Genomic DNA, 17822 nt, shown 5'->3' with positions numbered 1-17822 from the left:
CTGGTCCTCCCTCACGTCAGGGGAAACAGCTGTCTCGTCAATGACCACCTCCTTCTCCAGCTTGATAAAAGCCAGTGTTCCTCCAACAGAGAGGAGACCTTCTTCTTATGTCCTGTGTTGGTTAGCCGCTCCTTCAGAGGTATGTCAATAGGACTTAGTGTTTTTGGTTATTGAAATTGTCCACGTAAATTATTCTTTCATTTGTTCCCGGGGGGGGGAAGGGGAACTCACCTTGGAAGTGTTTAGTCAAGAGGCCTGCAGGCATACATAACCTGTTGTATTTAATCTTCCTATGTACACTAGGTAAGACCTGGGTGGACCACCCCCTATATTTTGGTTAGCGTGCCAGGTGGTACTAAATGTTAGGTAAGAAGTGGGAAGGAAGATAAGGTAGGAGAGGGGACTCTTTAATTTTTACTTATTTGCTTTGGTTCCGTCCAGCCCGTTTTCCCAACTTTACCGTGTTAAGGAATAATAAATTCCCTGTAAACAGTATTTTTCTCTTTCTCTGTCCTTCCCCGCACCTACGATCACAGACTTTTTCACTCCACGGTGAGTTGAGATGTAACAGGGTGTTGCTTTCCCTCCAAGAGGCGTATGTAACAATCATATTTTTTTTTAAATGTGATTGTTTTCAGTTAAAATGGTCAGAAAGAAACAAATAGCTTGTTTGCAAAGAGCAATTTCTCAAGGACTGTCTGGGAGTGATGTAAATGGAGAGGGGAACACTGAAAACTATATTTTATTGGCAGAGAGGTTTGTAACTTCTTATTGGTCTAACTAATTACCGCCTGGTGACGTCTCCCATCTGACCAAAACTGTTAGCTCCTACATTATCATTTTTGCAATTTCAGTGTCGAAATATAAAACAGAGGAAAATCATGTTTTTAATAAGAGTTGTATGAACTAAGCATTCATCTCATGTTAGTCTCCAGTTTAATGAGAGCCTATAGGGAGAGTTAGCACAAACCTGCCCACACAACAGACATACACTGTAGAGGTGTAGACTTCAGACAAGTTGGTCATCTCAAACCCAGGCCAATTGTATGGAAAGAGCGACATCTGATGGTAGGGTAAGTGAACTGAATCCCAGGCACAACCATGTGAAATAAAACAACAATTACACTTTACATAGACTATGATGGGAAACAAATACTACATTTTATGAGAGAAAAACCCTTGACACATCTTTGAATCAGAAACACTTTATATTACTTTCAATGTACAGAATATATTGCATTAGAAACAAAAAGGTGGTGTCATAAATGATACAAACACGAAACAAGTCTCCAAAAGGATGGAACAACAAGTCAGTAATCACTGTCACAAACCAAACGGATATAGTGACGTGAAAAGTGTAACAGTGTGTTGTAACTGAAACGCAACAGACCAGGGCTTTATTCAGTAGTGCAAAACGTTTTGCAACGGAAAATAAACACTTTATTGAACAATTTCAGGTAGTCATCCCCGTTTCAGCCTGTTTGCTTCTGATGGTTCCTCGTGAATAAAACCCAGCTGTGAGCAGATTCATCCTGAGACTGAGTATCATTCTCCAGTTATCTAGTGATGAGCAGGATTTCCCCCTTTGTATAAGAGTAATACTACTCTTCATTCTCTAGTCAGCTAGGTATCTGAAACAAAACAAGGCACAAAACTGTTTTTGGATATGACTTTGGAGAGTAAGGCTTATCTTCTGGGGTTTATGGGGATGATGAGTGAAAATCTTTGGTTTCCAGGTTGTTTAATAATGCCACCAGCCTGATGACTGCTGGGGATATGGACAAAAGACAGGGGTACCATCCAAAGTAACACGTTTCATAGTTAAACATTATATTAGTTTAAAGTCTAAATATGCTGCTTTTAAATAAATCTCTCTCTCTCTCATACATGGTCACATGAAACCCTTGACAAGTTCTGAAATTAAATGACACGACAACCACAATACATATGCACAGATCCTTCAGATAGGCATTTCACCAGTCAGTCAATGAATAATGCTAGTTACTGGGCGGGCGGGTGGACAGACAGAGACAGAGGCAAAGACAGTCTTCTCTCTCACATCATCTGTACAGCCGAGACATCTGTCATGCAACTTACACATTTATAAACATACATGAATTGGGACACTTATAGAAAAAAAAGTGTTGTTTTCTTCTTTATCCAAACAAACATTATTGGGTGTCAATTGAATCGGTCAGATAGCTATGGTGCAAATTCAGAAAATAATCTGCATAATAGGAATGGCAGTTAGAGCATTTGGGATCCTATGAGTCAGTTAGAATCCTATCAGTAAGTGATTGAGTATGAATCAAAGAAATACAGTAAGAGAGACATTTGAACCAAGGCACTGTAGGTAAATCAGTCACTTCTAGAGCTCCATACAAAAATGCTTGTCTAACTTTATTTACACATGTTTATTTTAGTAAATATTTCCTTAACTTTTATTTTTCTTAAAACTGCATTGTTGGTTAAGGGCTTGTCAGTAAACATTTCATGGTAAGGCGCATGTGACAAATAAAATGTGATTTAATTTGATTTGCCTCAACAACGCAGTAAGGACATTGATCTCATACAATTCTGTTTAAATAAGCACTACAAAGGGTTAACATGTTAATATGTATGGAGTCAAAACTGTATATAATGAATGTATCTGAATGTAATTCATGGAGCAAAAAATACATTTTCTGATTGACATATCGCATTGATTGAAATACACCAATACTATGACCAACCATTTATGTGACTATCAACAATTTCAGTTTGTCATGAAAAACATGGAGGCAGGTGGTACATGGTGCAGTCAGTAACACATAATTATGGAACCAAGGAGAAAATGGCTGATCTTTTTGTTCAGTGACTACATAAGAGCCAATTGAACAGCTTCTGTAATTAGTTACTGACTTGAATGATGTTTTTAACTTGAGGATCCCAAATGCTTATTTCAATCTACCCATTTGTGTTCCAAGGTACCAAGTGGAAGGCTCTTTGCTCCAGTCATAGGAGAAGCACTTTATGATGTATTCTCTATGGTTAGATATTCTAGCTGTGGGGATGTTCTCGTCATTTGTTTTCCTGCCAATAAAGTTACTACTGATGTATTTCTACACTTCCTCTTTATGCACTAATGAAAATGAATCCTTAAATGTATTTTTATCTTCCCTGCCAAAATGTTTGTCTTGTGCTCTCAGGCAGCAGAGTGTAACATTAATACACATGATAACACTAGTCAGACGAGAAGTTCAATCTGAACATTCTTCTCCTCTGCCAAAGAGTCTGGACAGATATAATATCAAAACAAACCAATATGGAGTGTCCTCATGGGCAGTAGAACATGACCTCAATAAACTTCTGTCAAACTAGACCCTGAGTGACAGTAGACAAAGTCGTTAAACTTATATTTGAGTGCTTTGAAAAGGTCCAGATACCCTGAAAACGAACTTGCTTTGGGACCTTAGTAGGAGTATTTTTTATCCAAACGTTATCTTCCTCAAATAATACTTCCATTTGAGTTCATGGCAAAACATGAATTACTTGTAAACCCGGCCATCATAAGTGCTCTATGACAGAGAAATACAGTTCTCCCTATGAAATGAAAGAGATGGCCAATGAGAACATTGAAGATTGAAGAGAACCAGCATTATGCAATATGGATGGGAGGAAAACCTGCCCCATATCCATGTGTCCACTACCACATGTTTCTGTGGCTAGCTGGTTGTCCTAATGTGCTAAATTGTAACATTACAGATCTGACCCTGTATCTCTTCCACTATGTTTGCACAGCATATACATCTGCTACTGTAACACCATGTGACATTTGACCCTTTATGAGTACCACAAACAATGTTAGTTACTGTGAGTTCTACTACATTGTTAATGCATGACTGTACTATAAAGGTTGACCATCCATCTAGTCAACACAACCAAGCTACGGGATCTCGCACCAACCAGGGTCTTCACCAGTCCAACAGGAGATGCATAGTGTTGGGAGGTTGTGGTAGTTTTTATTTTGTCTTCAGAAGTTTAGACCCTTGAAGTTGTTAAGCACACTGAGAAATTCATTTATAAAAAGCACTATATAGCCACAGATGAAATGCAATTGACTGATGATTGATTGAATAAGTGAGCAACCCAGTCAGGGGATATGTAGATAAATCTCCAGCAGAGGGTGCCAGCATATAATAGCAATAATTCCAAGTGCCTTAGTCAGTTGTAGTTGTCGGTAGACTAGAGCCTTGTCTCTCATTCTCACATTAGGCAGGACAATCCATTGGGTCTTCCCAAATTGAACAGCTCCTCTCTCTTCAGCCTTCCACAGTCCTGAGGCTGGGTATTGTAGTCCTATGTACATGCAGTCATCAGAGGAGGACTACAGCTAGTCCCACTCTTCTCTGGAGCTGAAGCTAGGCCAGGACAAGCTGGGGGCCACAGTTCTGGATGTGGGGGGCTCAGAGAGACGTGTGCTGGGCTGAGTGTAGGGCTCTGTGGGAACTTCGTACCCGGGGCAGCTCTCCTTCTGACGGCAGCTCCCCGTCTGGGAGGTAGGGAGGCGGGGGAAGGTCGAACCAGGGAGGCCGGCTGGAGGCATGATGGAGAAGGAAAAATAGATACAGGAAGAAGATCACACATAAATTAACAAATGATGCTCCAAAGTATTCTGAAATCAATTCTAGAGGCAGATCAATCCAAAAAACACATTTAAATAGGCAAAGCTACAGTTGGCAAAAACAATTAGCCTCACGCTACTCCCGCCAGGACAGTACATTTACTGTATATCTACCTGACATCCAGCACGGCCTGGGAGTAGGAGGGTGGCGTGTCCATGGACATGTCAGCAGGGTAGAGGGTCCTAGACAGCATCTGTAGCCCCTGTGGACCTGCACTGAACTGGGCTTCTGCAGACCGGGAGGTGGGGGAGAGGCCAGGGCCAGCTGGGTGGATGTGTCCCCGGTCTAGGACGACCACGCGGGATAGCAGCAGGGGCTGATGGTGGTGGTGGTGGTAGGAGGACCGGACCTCCCGGGGCAGCAGCATGCTGCGCTTCCTCTGGTGGTGCAGAACCAAGGCCAACAGCGCCACCACCAGGACAAAGATGACAGCGCTGCCGATTACTGCGTAGGTGATGCTGGGGTAGTTGCGGTAGTCCAGGGTTACAAAGTCCTGGCCTGGAGCTTCTGGAGGAAGGAGGGAAAATAGAATAAGAATGGTTAAGTTTTATGCTACTGTCATGTTTAATATTATATTGCCACATTCATAATTGTTGAGGAATTTCAGTTGTTCCCAGTGGAGAGGAGAGCAAGATCTAGCTCTAAGGGGGAAATTGGAGAAGCAAAAACTTTGCAGAGTTCAGGAACTTACAGTATCTGAGATGAAAACAGAAAGCAACACTACAGGGAAACTCTGATTACTGCTGTAGAGGAGAGAGCAACACACACACACTCTTGCTTGTCCGCACACACACACCAGAAAGAGTAACAATTAGGAACTCACAGCTCAGGATGAAAAAGTGAATAGTTGGTGGTCAAAAACGGAACAGAGGGAGTTGCCACACTAATAAGGAGCGCTGTGCCTTTTTATTCCAGGGGAGTGGAAGGAATGGCACTTCAACATTTCCTCTGATAGTACTGGCTGAGAATTTCAATCAGCTGCTGGGGGTGAGATAGGAGCCCAGTAAGGCATCCATATAAGGACTTACCGGTACGGAATCTTATTACGATTGACAGGTTCGGTATCCATATTAGGACTGACTGGTATGGCACCCATATTTGGAGTGGCGTAATGCTGTTTTGGTTTGCAGATTACTGCTCTGAGGCAGAGAGAAGAAATCACATTGACTGGCTAGATGAGAATCAAGACCAGTCCCAGTAAGGCTTATACATTTCTGTCACAGTCTGAACAAGACATTAAGGAGTAGGATTACTGGGGTCCTTAAAACTTCTTGTCAGTAGGGGGGCGCTGTTTTCACTTTGGAGAAAATCGTGCCCAAATGAAACGGCCTCGTACTCTTTTCTAGATCATACAATATGCATATTATTATTACTATTGGATAGAAAACACTCTTACGTTTCTAAAACTGTTTGAATTATATCTGTGAGTAAAACAGAACTCATTTTGCAGCAAACTTCCATACAGGAAGTGAAAAATCTGAGAACGAGGCTCTGTTTCAGGGCCTGCCTATTCAACTGGCTTTTATTTATCGATATGCATGCACTTCATACGCCTTCCACTAGATGTCAACAGGCAGTGGAAGGTGGAATGGGGTGTCTAGCTTGATCTGAGGCCGAACAAGAGCTTTTGGAGTGACAGGTCCGGAATTTTCTTTGTCTTAGGGTGGCGGAGCTCGACACTGTCTTCTGAAAAGCGTTCGGTTTACACGGCGAATATCTCCGGCTCTGATTTTATTTGATACATATGATAATAACATCATAAAGTAGGTTTTTTCAACCGAGTTTTATCAGTTTATTCAACGTTTATTGGGACTTTTGGAGTTTTCCGTTCTTTGCGCCAAGAGAGGATGGGAATGTTAGCAACCTTGGCTAGCATTGTGGCGTGAATTCGACAGACGAAATGGACATTCTAAAACCAAACAACGATTTATTCTGGACCAAGGACTCCTTGTACAACATTCTGATGGAAGCTCAGCAAAAGTAAGAAAACATTTATGATGTTATTTCGTATTTCTGTGTAAAATGTTGAGTCCTATTCTCCGCCGTTTTGGTGAGCGCTGCCTCGCAATAACGCAAGCTGTATGTTATGGTAAAGTTATTTAAAAATATCTAACACAGCGGTTGCATTAAGAACCAGTGTATCTTTCATTTGCCATACAACAAGCATTTTTATGTAAAGTTTATGATGAGTTCTTTGGTCAGATTAGGTGAGTGTCCAAAATATCTCTGGAGATTCTGGTGAATCGATGCCACGTATTCACAATGTATAATCAGGATTTGTAGCTCTAAATATGCACATTTTCGAACAAAACATAATTGTATTGTATAACATGATGTTATAAGACTGTCATCTGATGAATTTGTTCAAGGTTTGTGATTAATTCTATCTCTATTTTGTCGGTTTTGTGCAAGCTATTTTTTGAGGGGAGTAAATTGCGTTGTGTGTTTGGCTACTGTAGTGAGCTTATAGAAATATACACTGCTCAAAAAAATAAAGGGAACACTTAAACAACACAATGTAACTCCAAGTCAATCACACTTCCGTGAAATCTAACTGTCCACTTAGGAAGCAACACTGATTGACAATAAATTTCACATGCTGTTGTGCAAATGGAATAGACAAAAGGTGGAAATTATAGGCAATTAGTAAGACACCCCCAATAAAGGAATGGTTCTGCAGGTGGTGACCACAGACCACTTCTCAGTTCCTATGCTTCCTGGCTGATGTTTTGGTCATTTTTGAATGCTGGCGGTGCTTTCACTCTAGTGGTAGCATGAGACGGAGTCTACAAGTGGCTCAGGTAGTGCAGTTCATCCAGGATGGATGACCTCCAGCAGGCCACAAATGTGTCTGCTCAAACGGTCAGAAACAGACTCCATGAGGGTGGTATGAGGGCCCGATGTCCACAGGTGGGGGTTGTGCTTACAGCCCAACACCGTGCAGGACGTTTGGCATTTGCCAGAGAACACCAAGATTGGCAAATTCGCCACTGGTGCCCTGTGCTCTTCACAGATGAAAGCAGGTTCACACTGAGTACATGAGCACATGTGACAGACGTGACAGAGTCTGGAGACGCCGTGGAGAACGTTCTGCTGCCTGCAACATCCTCCAGCATGACCGGTTTGGCGGTGGGTCAGTCATGGTGTGGGGTGGCATTTCTTTGTGGGGCCACACAGCCCTCCATGGTGAAAATATGCAGTTGTGTGTTTGGCTATTGTGGTTAGCTAATAGAAATACATATTGTGTTTTCGCTGTAAAACATTAAAAAAATCGGAAATGATGGCTGGATTCACAAGATGTTTATCTTTCATTTGTTGTATTGGACTTGTGATTTCATGAAAATTATATTATATGATATCCCTGTCCCGTTAGGCTAGGCTATGCTAGTCAGCTTTTTTGATGAGGAGGATCCCGGATCCGGGATGGGTATTAAGTAAAAGGTTTTAACCTTGCTATAGCCAATCCCATTACAATTCAGAACACCCCTCTACGTTTAGGAAATATCCATATTGGCCCAGCACATTGCTTCTATTGCACTCAAAAGATTGGATATGTAATTCAAAGCCTGATTACAACTGTAGAAGTAGGAGCACCTCTTTTACTATAGTCTGCATCTGTACAGCAAATGAAATTAAGCAACGTTAGTAGCCTACACAGAATGTGCTGATTGCTATCCACTTTCAAATCTGTCAGGCTTTGCCAGAGTTGTTTGAACTCTACCTGGCTTTGAGAGGCAAGGGGGTTTTCTCAGGTTGAGATTCTACCTACTCCATATACTGTACCTTAAAAAAAAAGTAGGGGTGTGGCTCAGAAAACCATTCAGTATCTGGTGTGACCATTATTTGCCTTATGCAGTGCAACACATCTCTTTTGCATAGAGTTGATCAGGCTATTAATAGTGGCCTGTGGAATGTTGCCCCACTCCTCTTCAATGGCTGTGCAAAGTTGCTGGATATTGGTGGGAACTGGAACACGATGTCTTACACGTCGATCCAGAGCATCCCAAGCAAGCTCAATGGGTGACATGTCTGGTGAGTATGCAGACCATGGAAGAACTGGGACATTTTCAGCTTCCAGGAATTGTATACAGATCCTTGCGACATGGGGCCGTGCATTATCATGCTGAAACATGAGGTGATGATGGCAGATGAATGGCATGACAATGGGCCCAAGGATCTCGTCACGGTATCTCTCTGCACTCAAATTGCCATCGATAAAATGCAATTGTGTTCGTTGTCTGTATGACTGCCCAATACCATAACCCCTCTACCACCATGGGGCACTCTGATCACAACAATGACATCAATAAACTGCTCGCGCACACAACACCATACACGTGGTCTGCGGTTGTGAGGCCAGTTGGACGTACTGCCAAATTCTCTAAAACAACGTTTGAGGCGGCTTATGGTAGAGAAATTAACATTAATTATCTGGAAACATTCCTGCAGTCAGCATGCCAATTGCGCGCTCCCTCAAAACTTGACATCTATGCCATTGCGTTGTCTAACAAAAACGGCACGTTTTAGTTTGGCCTTTTATTGTCCACAGCACAAGGTGCACCTGTGTAAGGATCATGCTGTTTAATCAGCTTCTTGATATGCCACACCTGTCAGGTGGATGGATTATCTTGGCAAAGGAAAAATGCTCACTAACAGGGATGTAAACAAATTTGTGCATTTGGAACATTTCTGGGATCTTTTATTTCAGCTAATGAAACATGGGACCAACACTTTACATGTTGCATTTATATTTTTGATCAGTGTATATTTATATTCCGGTCTCTGATATTGCTCATTCTGTTATTTCTTAATTTTTCTGGAATATGTGTCTTTTTTTATGTATTATTATTGATAGGTTTTACTGCACTGTTGGAGCCAAGAATTTCACTGCACCTGCGATAACATCTGCAAATCTGTATACGCAACCAATAAACTTTGATTTGGATTTGATTTACAACTGTAGGGGTAGACTTTAGAGGGGGAAGTGTCTTGTTGTAGGAGTTTTATAGGCTTTCTCACGTGGATCTCTCGTTGATCTGCTATATCAGGATCCTATATGTCAGCTTTATCTGGCTCTGTAAGGGTTTATGTTTTTCAGTGGCCCTGCAGATACTGTCTATATACAGTACATATAAATGGTGTGTTTTGTATGTAAACATTATTAAAGTGACCAGTGTTCAATGACTAGAATACAGAATATACATATAAATTGAGTAAAACAGTATGTAACATGATTAAAGTGAACAGTGTCCAATGACTATGTATCATACATATGGTAGCAGGATAGAGTACCGGGTGGTAGCCGGCTAGAACAGTGACTAAGACAAGTGGTGACTGTTTGAAACACTGGCTATAAAGTTATTGCATCTGAGCTCCTAGAATGAGGCTCTCATTTTCTTTTCTAGTGGTGACTGTTTAACAGTCTCTCAGTCCCAGTTTTGATGCACCCGTTCTGTCTCTGCCTTGTAGGTGGTAGGGTGGTGAACAGGATGTCGATCGGGTGGCTGAGGTACTTGATGATCTTCTTGGCCTTCCTGTGACACCGGGAGCTGTAGATGTCCTGAAGGGCAGGCAGTTTGCCCAGACTGATGCGTTGGGGTGACTGCACCACCCTCTGGAGAGCCTTGTGGTTGCGGACAGTGTAATTGTTGTACTAGGCGGTGAACAGCCCGACAGGATGCTCTAAATTGGGGAATGTGTAGAATTCTGTGAGGGTCTTAGGGGCCAAGCCAAATGTCTTCAGCCTCCTGAGGTTGAAGAGGTGCTGTTGCTCCTTCTTCACCACGCTGTCTGTGTGAAGGGACCAGTTCAGGTTGTCAGTGATGTGCACGTCCAGGAACTTAAATCTTTTCACCTTCTCTACTGCGGTCCCGTCGATGTGGATAGGGGTGCACTCTCTCTGCTGTCTCCTGAAGTCCACAATCAGCTCTTTCATTTTGTTGTCGTTGAGGGAGAGGTTATTTTCCTGGCACCACTCCCTGTAGGCCTACCACTGTTGTGTCGTCAGCAAACTTGATGATTGAGTTGGAGACGTGCATGGCCACGCAGTCATGGGTGAACAGAGAGTACAGAAGGGGGCTGAGCGTGCTGCTACTGTGGGGCCCCCGTGTTGAAGATCAGCGTGGCGGAGGTGTTCACCACTTGGGTCGGCCCATCAGGAAGTCAAGGATCCAGTTGCAAAGGGCGGGGTTCCCACCCAGGGCCCTGAGATTAGTGATGAGCTTGGAGGACACTATGGTGTTGAAGGCTGAGCTGTAGTCAATAAAGAGCATTCTTACATAGGTATTTCTCTTGTCCAGAAGGGATAGGCCAGTGTGCAGTGCAATGGCGATTGCATTGTCCTTTGATCTGCCGGGAAATGCGAAATACAATGCGAATTGTAGTGGGTCTAGGGTGTGGGGTAGGGTGGAGGTGATATGGTCCTTAAAAACCTCTTGACGCTAGGGGTCAGATTATTATTTTGTTTTTAAATAACATTCCCAAGGTAAACGGACTATTTCTCAGGTCCAGATCGTAGAATATGCATATAATTTACAGATTAGGATAGAAACCACTCCAAAGTTTCCAAAACTGTCAAAATATTGTCTGAGTATAACAAAACTGATTCTGCAGGCGAAAACCTGAGAAAATCTGTGTTTCCTGGCCCGTCTTTCTTCCATTTAAAGGGGTATTAACCAGATTCCTTTTCCAATGGCTTCCTCAGGCTGTGACCAGGCTTTAGACATAGTTTCAGGCTTTTATTTTGAAAAATTTGTGAGATTTTTCAAAACTAGTCAGGTGTCCTCTGATTAGTTCCTGCGTGCGAGACGGGTAGCTCTCCATTTTCTTTTTCTCTCTTATTGAATAGGTTACGGTACGGTTGAAATATTATCGATTATGTTTGTTAAAAACAACCTGAGGATTGATTATAAAAAACATTTGACATGTTTCTACGAACATTACGGATACTTTTTGGAATTTTCATCGAAACGGAACGAGGCTTTGGTTTTCAAAACATAACGCGCAACCCAAATGGCGTTTTTTTGTTATAAATGTAATATTTATCGAACAAAAATAACATTTGTTGTGTAACTGGGAGTCTCGTGAGTGCAAACATCTGAAGATTATCAAAGGTAAGCGATTAATTTTATTGCTTTTCTGACTTTCGTGACCATGCTAATTTGGGGCTAGCTGTTGTAGCATTGATTGATACACTCACAAAAGCTTGGATTGCTTTCGCTGCAAAGCATATTTTCAAAATCTGACACGATAGGTGGATTAACAACAAGCTAAACTGTGTTTTGGCATATTTCACTTGTGATTGCATGATTATAAATATTTTTAGTAATATTTTGCGCCCTGCAATTCAGCGGTTGTTTAGGAAAATGTTCCCGTAAAAGGGATCCGTAGCGCAGAGAAGTTAACCTCTCCAGGGTATGTGAGACGGTAGCGTCCCACCTCTTCAACAGCCAGTGAAACTGCAGGGCGCCAAATTCAAAACAACAGAAATCCCATAATTAAAATTCCTCAAACATACATGTATTTTACACCATTTTAAAGATCCACTTGTTGTAAATCCAGCCACAGTGTCCGATTTCAAAAAGGCTTTACGACGAAAGCAAACCAAACGATTATGTTAGGTGAGTGCCTTTCCACAGAATAACACAGCCATTTTTCCAGCCAAAGAGAGAATTCACAAAAGCAGAAATATAGATTAAATTAATAACCTTTGATGATCTTCCTCAGATGACACTCATAGGACTTCATGTTACACAATACATGTATGTTTTGTTCGGTAAAGTTCATATTTTGTATCCAAAAATCTGAATTTACATTGGCGCCTTACGTTCAGACGTTCCTAAACATCCTTTGATTTTGCAGAGAGCCACATCAATTTACAGGAATACTCATAATAAACATTGCTAAAAGATACAACTGTTATGCATGGCATTTTAGATGCACTTCTCCTTAATGCAACCGCTGTGTCAGATTTCAAAAAAGCTTTACGAAAAAAGCAACCCATGCAATTATCTGAGTCGGCGCTCAGAGCCCAATCAAGACACAAAAATATATCCGCCATATTATGCAGTCAACAAAAATCATAAATAGCATTATAAATATTCACTTACCTTTGCTGATCTTCGTTGGAATGCACTCCCAGGACTCCCACAAGAAATGTTTGTTTTGTTCGGTAATGTCCATCATTTATGTCCAAATAGCTACTTTTGTTAGTGCGTTTGGTAAACAAATCAAAAGTCACGAAGCGCGTTCACTAAAAGCAGACGAAATGTCAAAAAGTTCCTGAACAGTCAGTAGAAACATGTCAAACGATGTATTGAATCAATCTTTAGTATGTTTTTAACATAATTCTTAAATAATGTTCCAACCGGAGAATTCCATTGTCTTCAGAAGTAGGATGGAACAGAGCTCGCTCTCACGTGAACGCACATGGTCAGCGCATGTTCAGGTCATGATAGACCTTACTCATTCCCCTTCGGCCCCACTTCACAGTAGAAGCATCAGACAAGGTTAAGAAGACTGTTAACATCTAGTGGAAGGCTTAGGAAGTGCAACATTACCAATATCACACTGCATCTTCAATTGGAGCTGAGTTGAAAATCGACCAACCTCAGATTTGCCACTTCCGGGTTGGATTTTTTCTCAGGTGTTTGCCTGCCATTTGAGTTCTGTTATACTCACAGACATCATTCAAACAGTTTTAGAAACTTCAGAGTGTTTTCTATCCAAATCTACTAATACTATACATATTCTATATTCTTTTATGGCTTTGTAGCAGGCCGTTTACTCTGGGCATGCTTTTCATCCGGACGTGAAATTACTGCCCCCTACCCCAAAGAAGTTAAGAATGGTCCATCACCTGAAGGACATCCAGCCATCTTGACACAACTGTGGGAAGCATTGGAGTCCCTGTGGAACGCTTTTGGCACCTTGTAGAGTCCATCCCCCGACGGATTGAGGCTGTTCTGAGACGGGAGTATAGAGCACTGAGAGTATAGAGACTCTGCTAGAGGTGATGATGTCATCTGGGAAGGGGAAAAGCTACCCTATTAGTGGTAGCACAGCTCCTTCCTTTGTGTGAAGAATTTCACGGTATGTAAGGGGTTAAAACACAAGCAAGAGGCTTGGAGCAATCACACACACAGCGGGGGGTAGAGACAAGACACTACCTCCTTCCCCTGACAGCTAGGGAATTGCTGTAGATTAAAAAATAAACCACCTCTTTCTTTCCCTTTTCTGTCTCTCTCTTTCTCTCGCTCTCTTGCGACGAGTTTTTAAAACCCAGCAGGCATTCCAGTTAGGCCCTCTATTGCTAAAATCCCCAAATCCCAACCAGTTGTTTATGCGGGGGCATTATGAGTTCCCTTTGTCTGTGAACTCTGTGAAAGAGGCCATTGAGACCTGGCGGGCGGGACTGGTGGCAGCGGTGGGATCCTTTTATCAGTTTTTTTTATGAGGTAATTACTGTAATAATTTCTCTTTGTTTTGGACCTCTCTCTGCAGAGCTCGGTGCATAATGAATGGAACCAGTGAACTGAGGAAAAGAACAGCCAGGTCCGAGTAAATGAGCATAGTTCTAAGAGAGAAAAGAAACCCATAGCCCTCCTCCTCTCTCTCTCACACACACACACACACACACACACACACACACACACACACACACACACACACACACACACACACACACACACACACACACACACACACACACACACACACACACACACACACACACACACACACACACACACAGTTTACCATCTATACAGCTGGGGATACTCTTGATGCAAGATTTGTCCTCTGTTACAGTAGCTGAAGTGCTTTGAGAGGCTAGTTAACCTGTTTGGGCTGCAGGGGCAGTATTGAGTAGCCAGATAAAATGTGCCTATTTCAAACGGCCTTGTAATCAATTCTTGCTCATACAATATGCATATTATTATTACTATTGGATAGAAAACACTCTCTAGTTTCTAAAACCGTTTGAATTATATCTGTGAGTCAAACAGAACTCATTTTGCAGCAAACTTCCTGACCAGGAAGTGGAAAGTCTGAAATTGAGGCTCTGTTTTTCTTCCTGCCTATACATGTGCATGAAACGTAAGAGTCTACGTGCACTTCATAGACCTTCCCCTGGGTGTCAAGAGGCTGTGAGAGAAGAAATTTTGTGTTTATCTTGGTCTGAATTGGAATACAGGCTCTTTGTATGACGTGTCCCTCATTTCCGGTACTCTGAGGAGCGCGCGGTGAACAGTGGGATTGCCTTCTGTTTAGCTGCCGTTATGGACGACTACTATCTCCGGCTTTGATTTTATCTGATACATGTGACCATATCATCGTAAAGTATGTTTTTTCAATATAGTTTAATAATCAGATTATTGAAATTTTTTCGGGAGTTTTGCCGTGTTCCGTTCTCTGACTTTGTTGACGATGGAGAGATCCGTACCACTTGGCTAGCGCGCGTGCTAAATGAAGAGGGAAAGTGTCCGTTCTAATTCCAAACAACGACTGTTCTGGACAAAGGACACCTTGTCCAACATTCTGATGAAAGATCAGCAAAAGTAAGAAACATTTTATGATGCTATTTCATATATCTGTCGAACATGTTGTACTAGTCGTGGGCGGCCAACGTTTGGGTACTCTAGCTATACCAAAGCTGCATATCGTAATGAAGTTATTTTTTTAGAATTCTAACACTGCGATTTCATTAAGAACTAATGGATCTATCATTTCCTATACAACATGTATTTTTTAGTTATGTTTATGAATAGCTATTTGGTCAGAATATGTGTGTCAGAAAAAGTGTCAGGAAAAATCCGGACGTAGTGGGAAAAAGTAGCTAAGTTAGCACACGGTGTAACCATTGACTTCAGCTCTAAATATGCACATTTTCGAACAAAACATAAGTGTATGTATAACCTGATGTTATAGGACTGTCATCTGATGAAGAATATCAAGGTTAGTCAAAAATTATATATCTTTTGCTTGTTTGTTACGATCGCTAACCTTTTGCTACTGGGAAATGACATGTCTTTCTGGCTATTGTGGTAAGCAAATATAACGCTATATTGTGTTTTCCCTGTAAAACACCTGATAAATCGGAAATATTTTCTGGAATCACAAGATGCCTGTCTTTCAATTGCTGTACACTATGTATTTTTCAGAAATGTTTTATGATGAGTATTTAGTTATTTGGCGTTGGTGTCTAATTTTTCTGACTGCTTTCGGTGCAATTTCTGATTGTAGCTGCAATGTAAACTATGATTTATACCTGAAATATGCACATTTTTCGAACAAAACATAGATAAATTGTATAACATGTTATAAGACTGTCATCTGATGAAGTTGTTTGTTGGTTAGTTTGGTTGGTTCTTGGTTAGTTAGATTGGCTTTGTGCATGCTACCTGTGCTGTGAAAAATGTCTGTCCTTTTTTGTATTTGGTGGTGAGCTAACATAAATGCACGTGCTGTTTTCGCTGTAAAACATTTTAAAAATCGGACATGTTGGCTGGATTCACAAGAGGTGTTCATTTGCTGTATTGGACTTGTTAATGTGTGAAAGTTAAATATTTCTAAAAAATATATTTTGAATTTCGCGCCCTGCACTTGAAGTGGCTGTTGTCATATTGTGGCCGGCCTCGGGCTTGCAGCCAGAAGAAGTTAATCCACCTGAAAGGACGGAACAAATAGTACAACAAATATTGTGGTTAAATTCAAATATAGTAATTGATAAAAAAACTGTATTTATCGAAGAAATGTTTAAAAAAGGTATCATTTTTGTGAATGATATCAAAAATAGGACTGGTGGAGTAATGTCACACATGCAGCTAACACAGACATATGGAAATGTCTGCTCTACCCAAAATTACAACCAATTAATTGCAGCATTACCACAAAAAAGGAAGAGGCAAGTAGAAGGGGAAAAAGTAAGGAACTTGTATGTCGGCCCTATATTAAAGAAAATAAATGGTTAAAGAAAAGTGTGATAAATAAAAACATATACCAATTTAATTTAAGGACCAAAAAACTGACAGCTGTGCCATATAAATTGCAAAATAGTTGGGAAGAGATTTCCGATGTACCCATTCCATGGCACATGGTTTATGAGTTGATACGCAAAACAACGCCGGATTCAAAACTTCAAATTTTTCAATTTAATTTACTGTACAAAATTCTTGCAACTAATAGAATGTTATATATATGGGGGATACAATCTTCCCAACTCTGCAGATTCTGCTGTGAGGAGGCAGAGTCATTAGATCATTTATTTTGGTATTGTCCGTATGTAGCTCGTTTTTGGTCACAGGTCCAGGAATGGCTGAAGAATTGCAACATTTGCCTAGAACTAACGCTACAGATAGCAATACTGGGGGCTTTGAAAAGCCATAGTCAATCAATCAATAATATAATAATTATTTTAGGAAAAATGTTTATTTTTAATTTACAATCCGTGGAAGCTATGAGAACAGGAAGATTCAAATCTTTTGTGAAGCATCACAGCACAATTGAAAAATATATGGCAAATAAAAATCCGAAATGGATGATGTTGGAAGATAGATGGGAAGGGTTGAGTGGAGTTGAAGGGTGGGACTCATAACAAGATAAACAATGTAGGGCATAAGGGATCTGTGAAATGTGTATAGGTGCGGAGCTTTTGTGAAATAGCACAGTTACAAGTGGAAATCAAACTGGATGGACAACAGAAATAGAGGAAGAACTAAGAACAAACAAGAGATAACTATTATAAAGTAGACTCTGTCTGTAAAATGTGTATAAGATGTATAAATTGAAGGTAAAAACAGAAATGTTTATCAGTTTACTCCAATTAGGGGATCGGTGGTAGGGTTTGCGGGGAATAATAATAAAGGTATATTCTTTAAAAAAGTATGTATGTCTATATAGGTATGTGTATGTATATATGTGTATATGTATGCATACGTGTATGGATATATATATTTACCCCAAAAAATATGGGGGATTGGAAATGATGCAGACAATTACATTGGAAGCAACATTCTTTCCGCAATATTAAGCTGATCCACCACTAAAAAAAATAAAAAAAATAAAAATGGAAAAAAAAGAATAAAAAGAAAACAAAATAAAAATAAAAAGTGGGCGGACAAATTTGGCTAAAAACACACACATTTCTTTCCACAGTGCTGA

At 40.9% G+C, this 17822-nt stretch overlaps 1 pseudogene; it reads right to left on the bottom strand.

Annotated features, from left to right (window-relative positions):
* Window positions 1-1189: 1189 nt before the first annotated feature.
* LOC129862185 (low-density lipoprotein receptor class A domain-containing protein 3-like) overlaps window positions 1190-17822 on the bottom strand; it is a 174898-nt pseudogene continuing 158265 nt past the window's right edge.

The sequence above is a fragment of the Salvelinus fontinalis genome, chromosome 9 (genome assembly GCF_029448725.1).
Source record: "Salvelinus fontinalis isolate EN_2023a chromosome 9, ASM2944872v1, whole genome shotgun sequence".
Classification (NCBI taxonomy): domain Eukaryota; kingdom Metazoa; phylum Chordata; class Actinopteri; order Salmoniformes; family Salmonidae; genus Salvelinus; species Salvelinus fontinalis.
The sequence above is the reverse complement of the archived record's forward strand: the minus strand, read 5'-3'. Positions and strand labels throughout refer to the sequence as shown.